Source organism: Narcine bancroftii, chromosome 5 (genome assembly GCF_036971445.1).
Source record: "Narcine bancroftii isolate sNarBan1 chromosome 5, sNarBan1.hap1, whole genome shotgun sequence".
Taxonomy (NCBI): domain Eukaryota; kingdom Metazoa; phylum Chordata; class Chondrichthyes; order Torpediniformes; family Narcinidae; genus Narcine; species Narcine bancroftii.
Window position 1 is genome coordinate 127,242,183 of NC_091473.1, and position 6,834 is coordinate 127,249,016.

The window sequence follows — 6,834 nt, forward strand, 5'->3', positions numbered from 1 at the left end:
TTATCCAGGAAAGACATGCTGTTTACGCTGCCTTAATTCAGTGGGTGAAAAGCAAATTAGCAGATTGCTTAAACAGATTGGGATAAATAAATACCAGGATCACATTGCACTCTGCAATTTTGGAAGTCTAAGCATCATCATTTAATTTGTCATCCATCTTCTCGGCAATATATTGTCTTTGTGTGAATTAGAAATGGAGTCAGGAGTCTCAGACTGAAGCAGTTTAACATGTGGAATAGGAAAATTAATTGGCTGTGGACTGGAAAAATAGGGTTTATTCGCAACAGCAGAAAACTCTGCAGAACGTGGGTCATTATCTAGAATTAATTTTGCACAAGGTAGCATCCCATCAGATAGCATACCTGTGGTGAACTGCTATAGACTCACTCATCTGGCTCTACCCCATCCTGTGACTGTACCCGTGGCTTCTCCCTCTTGAACCTGTGTAAAGACTCCAACACCATAACCCCTTCCCAGAACGGACAGGATGGCTTTCAAGTTTATTGTAATTAAAAGCCTATAGTTCTGTAACTCTGGTCTTTTGAGTTATTGACAGCACCTTAGTACCTCTGATCTCAGTAGAATTCAAGTCCCACCATGCAATGGGCCTTTAAATTTCAACTCTATGCCAGGATAACCTCCTGCTATACGATAGCTCTATTCCAATACCTGCTGTCACTGGGCATAAGTAGCAATACAGCATCAGCCCGACTGATAGATAGTGCCAATGGTGTACATAGTTATATTAGTACGGTTAGCTTTGCGGTTATAGCACCAACGATTGGGATCGGGGTTCGAATCCTGTGCTGTTTGTAAGGAGTTTGTGCGTTCTCCCTGTGTCTGTGTGGGTTTTCCCCAGGGGCTCTGATTTCCTCCCACCACTTGAAACGTTCAGGGTTGAGGGTTAATGGGGTGTAATTGGGCGGCACAAGCTTGTGGGCCAAAATGGCCTGTTACCGTGCTGTATGTCTAAATATTTTTTTAAAAGTAAGTTTACTTTAGCAGATATATGGCACAACTCAGAGACTTATCATACAATGAAATTAGTCACTAAAAATATCTTACAGTTAGAGACTAATTATTCATATAAATATTTTGGAAATGTCTATTTATGTTAATGATTGTTAGCAATTGTTGCTTGATGGCTCATTTGAGAAATGTAATGTGTCCTGTGGAAATGAGCCATCAAGCAGGAAGAGTCAGATTTCATCTGGTGCAGCTGAGTTTAGCAGGATTGAAGAAATAATATGACTGGCCTCAGAAATGATGGGAAAGAGACTGAGAAAATGGGCCCTTGCCTTTATGTTCCTGGTGAATATTGATCACGGCTGGATTCATGTCAGACACCTCTCCTCCTAATGACCAGGTGCTGTGTCTTGCAGTGGCTGACATGAAGAGAGAGCTAGGCAAGGTCAACCCACGGAAACCTGCTGGACCGGATAGCATTTTCGGCAGAGTGCTCAGGGGAGGTGCGGTTCAGTTGGCAGATGTTCTCACCAACATCTCCCTGAGAAGCGCCGTGCTCCCAACGTTTTTCAAAGCTGCCACCATTGTCCCCATGCTGAAGAAGTCGTCTGGATCTTGCCTCAATGATTCCTGCCCTGTTGCACTCATGTCCATCGACATGAAGTGCTCTGAGTGGCTTGTCATGGGGCACATTAAGCTCCTGCTGCCCCGTCACTGGACACCCTGCAGTTCTCATATAGAACCAACAGCTCTAGGGACAATGGCATCACCATCACCCTCCATCTAGCCCTCACCCACCTGGAAAACAAGGACTCGTATGTTTGAATGCAATTTATTGAAATTTGGCATTCAACACAACCATATCACAGTTCCTGATAGGGAAGTTGGTCCTGCAGTGTCTAAACACCTCCCTCTGCAATTGGATTCTTGACTTCCTGCTGGGGAGACTCAGGCAGTCCGGATTGGAAACAGCATCTCCAAGACCATCACAATGAGCACGGGGGTCCCCCAGGGCTACGAGCTGAGTCCACTGCTGCTCGCTCTGCTGACCCACAACTGTGCAGCCAAACACAGCTTGAACCACTTCATCAAGTTTGCTGACAACATGACTATGGTGGGCCTGATCAGTAAGAATGATGACTCAGCGTACCAAGATGAGGTGCAGTTGCTAACAGGCCGGTGCAGAGCAAACAACTTTATCTGAATGTTTAAAAAAAACCAAAAGAGATGGGGTTGTTGTTTTCAAGAGGGCCCGAGGAGACCATGCTCCGCTGACCATTGACGGCTCCACCGTTGAGGTAATCGAGTATCAAGTTCTTTGGAGTGCACTTGGCGGAGAACCTCACCTGGTCTCTCAACACCAGTTCCATAGCGAAGAAAGTCCAGCAGTGCCTCTACTTCCTGAGAAGGGTGAGAGAAGTTCATCTTCCACCCTCCACCCTCATTACATTCTGCAGAGGATGTATTGAGAACATCCTGTGCAACTGCATCATTGCCTGGTTTGGAAGTTGTACTCCTCAGATCGCAAGACCCTGCAGAGGATAGTGAAGTCAGCGGAAAAGATCATTGGGGGCTCTCTTCCAAACGTGAAGGACATCTACAACGCTCGATGCAGGCAAAAGGCAACAAACATTGTGAAGGATTCCACACACCCCTCATGTAAACTGTTCTCCCTTCTGCCATCTGGTAGGAGGTACTGTAGCACTAGGGCTCATATGTCCAGATTGGGCAACAGTTTTTTCCCCAAGCCATCAGACACCTGAATTCCCAGAACATTTGTGGACATAGTACTGTGGACTATTACTGTATACATCTTAATGTTTTAATATTTTAATGTATTTTTCTTCTATTCTAATGTATATTTATGCAAATGTACATGGTGGTCCTGGAGAAATGCTATCTCATCTTTACAATGTGAGTGTTAAGTCAATAAGATTTTGAAGTTTAGTTATCAGGTCACATTTCACAAACAAACATCTCATTTGCCATGCACAAGCTATGTAAGGGTAGATTTTGTATCTACAGTTGGTGTTAATGGACCAGCATGTTTGAACAGTGTCCAGGCTCAGGAACTGAGAAATCTTTTGCTTTCAAACTGGTGCCAGTTTTAAATGGCTGTTTGGAGTTTGTTGTCCTAAGAGGGGCCATGCGGTTTTGCAAACAGAGAGAAAACATCCACTATTTGTCAGAGATTTCTGCAACAGTTTCCATGAAGGCTGCAAATTGGCAGACCTGCTGCAAGACCCCATTTCAAGACGGGTTTTGAGTTCTGAATTCAGCCTTTTTTAAATCTCTGTAGTCAATCACAGAGATGATGGCTGGTTATTGTGTTTCTCCTGGAAAAGGAGAAAAAGAACTCCTTGTGGTAACCTGGAAGAAGAGGTTATCTTTTGGAACAATCCAAGAGGGGGAAAGTTTCTTCGGTAAGACACTTCAGTTACTGATTGAAGGAGATCAGTTTGTGTGTCCAACGAACAATGAATATCTCTCTGAAACCAACAAAGATCTTCCTAAGTGGGTAACAACGTAAGTTAAAGCACCAGAGCCTGGTGAATATAATATCTGTTCATTTCTGTGCACAGAATAGAGATCGCCTGATACCAGCGAACTTGGAGAAGTGGAAAGTGAAGGATTGGACAGTGAAAAAGAACTTTCCTGAACACATAAACGTGCACTTAGAATTAGAAGGGGGTTAAGTTAAGTTAATAGTAATAAGTTAAATATTGATCTTATTATTATGTATTACGAAAATAAAACCAATTTTGTTTAAGTAGCCATTGTCTTGGTGAATTTCTATTGCTGCAGGTTTTTGAGTCCTTTGGGCTTGTAACATGAGCATGGTATGAACGATAAATAAAGGTGACTTGACTTGATACTCCACTGTTCAGTTCGATATCCAATATTCATTTTAGGGCAACCACTGATCACTGTCAATCTTATTTGAGCTGCTTGGGATGAGCATCTAGGAAATTTGTTGTGCTTCTGGCTTGACTTCCATGCAAAAGCAGGTTCTTTATAAATGTATTTAAACAAAGTCAATTCCCGTGGAAGTGCACCCCCAAACAAATCTGTGTTGTAATTGTCTGAGTCAGGGTAATGTCGTAATTAATGAACTGAATGAATGTTGTAGTTGCAGTTGTCCAATCCCAAATGACTTTGATGATCCTGTCCCCCACCTAACACCTAACAGCACTAGATCAAACTGCCTTTACTGGTGGTACAGATGACTATCCAAAACCTGGCAGTATAATCAAATTTTCCCTCACTCAATAATTTAGTCCCCACTGGACTTGTTCACAGAGCTTGCAATTCTGACTCATGAGTCTCCTCTTGGTTGAATATGCAGGCTGCAGAAGCCTAATAGTCTGAATATGCATGAGATTGTCTAATCTTGGAAGCTAAGTAGGCACAGGCCTGGTTAATACTTGGGGGAGACCGCCTAGGAACTGTAGGTTTTTGTGAGGGGTGCTGGACAAAGTGATGACTCTCTGTCTTCCTTACGGTAGACAAAAGTCAAAGTATTTCATGTATATTACATTCTAAATGTAGTATTAAGTGACAATAGTGGAACCTCTACTTGGACAGAAGAGAAACAGAACAATAGATTTCCTCTCTAAATATATTTGGGCCATTGAGACAAGATCTACATGAAGACCAGTACACAAGGAAGATGTTTTGTACAATGGAAACAAGGAAGCCAAAAACAGGAAGATGATCTCAGTGAGAATGCAAATGCACCTTTGCGTCACATTGATACGGTAACATTTTTTGTAGCTTACTGGGGCTTATTATTCATTCCTAGATTTATTATTCATTCTTAGATTGTGGGTAATGACGAATAGTCTATATTTGATTGTATTTCCTTAGTAATCCCAAGTGTGCCCTGGGTTTCGATGCAAGGGACTGGCATTGTGTCTCGGCCACATGAGGTAAACCTTCTTTCCCTCAAGGATATTAATAATCCAGATAGCTTTTCACAGCCACATAGCTGGCATTATAATCTTGTTCCATGGCTGCTTCAAGAGTTGCCGGATGTATTGAGTTTATTTGAGTGGCAGAGTGGTGCAGCTAGTAGAACCACAACCTCTCATCACCAGAGACGCAGCTCCTGTGTGTGTTGTGTTTGCAGGCTCTCCTTATGATTGTGTTGGTTTCCTCTGGCTTGGTTAAGTGGCCACTGTAAATTACTCCATAGATGAGTGGTAGAATTCAGGGGTGTGGTGCAGGTGAAGAGAATGTGGATGAAAAGTAGCCTGATGAACGTTTTGCAGTTGTTTAGGTGATTCAGGGCTGAGTGGAGAGCCAGTGAGATTGCATCTGGTGTGGAGCTATTGTGGCGGGAGGCAAATTACAGTGTGTTCAGATCTTTACTTAGGAATGAGTTAATTTTGGCCATGACAAAGTATTTTATCACAGTAGATATGAGTGCTACTGGGTGATAGTCATTGAGGCAACTCACTGTGCTTTTCTTGGGAATGATTAATGTCCTTTTGAAGCAGGTGGGAACTTTCGACTGCAACAAAGAGAGATTGAAAATGTCCTTAAAAACTCCAACTCATTTTCATCCTGATTGCTGTTTACATTCCTCCCCTGGCTAACATCAGGCTGGCACTGGAGGAGCTGAGCACTGTGATCTGCAGCCATGAGACAGCACATCCTGATGCTTTCCCAATCATTGCAGAGGACTTCAACCAGGCTAACATGAAGAAGCCCTTTAACCAATGGTTATCAACACATTACCTGTGCAACACTGGTACGCCACCATCAAGAAGGCCTACTGAGCCATCCAGCCAAATCTGACAAAGTACATGCTTTAGGGGAAAACACTGCAGGGACATCATTTTTTTTTTGGTTGCTTCTTTTAATGTTTACACATCTGCATCAGTTATGCCCTGCTTAAGAGCAATTATTGCCACAAAGGGTGCATTAAGTTACTCAGATCAACTTCCAGAGATAACAAAGTCAAAAATCAATTGCCTTTGAGCATATATTATTAATTTTCAGAAAACAGCAAGATGCAGATTGATCATGTTCAATGTTAAATCAATTATATTTATGTGGAAATTAAATCAATTGTATTTCTAGAAAGACCAAACTGATGCTTCTACACATAGGAAGATTGATCTCAGTGGAGGAATGGAATGGTTGGACTTGTGGATTTTAGTTTGGAAATTGGGTGTGTTTTCATTTTAATTAAATTTTCAATCTGATTCTGGCGACAGAAAAGGAAACGAGACTTCGTTTCTGCTGGGAAAGGGCCAATTTCCTGCAAGGTAAAAATAGCTATTCCCAGGCTTCTGAACAGTTAATGCTAAAACATTGCTGAAGTAGAGGTGGTAAGCTGAAAGTAGCATAAATATGTCATTCATCAAAACAAAATGAACAGCGAAACTAAACAGTAAATGAACAATATGAATATTATTTTGCACTCCTTTATTGATATGTTATTTCATGCTGTAAGTGATAGTATCTCCTGAAATTGCAAAGCTTGAACAGTAACAAAGCAGGCCATTAGACCATCTGATAAAAACACAACGCTGGAGAAACTCAGCAGGTCAAAAGGTGTACTTTGCATAGCAAAGATAAAGATACAAAACCAATATTTTGGACTTGAGTCCTTCATCAAGGTATGATCCTTTATGAAGTGCTCAAACCTGAAACATTGGTTATGTTTGCTACATAAAGTATACTGTTTAACCTGTTGAGTTTCTCTGACATTGTGTTTGTACTTCAATCACAGTTTCTGCAGACTTTCGTGTTTTACTATTGGACCACCTGGTCCAGGTTTGAAATTATGTTTGTAATCCCCTTCCTCCAATAATGATAATGTTTATTGTCATATACATAAGCACAAGGCACATGTGCACT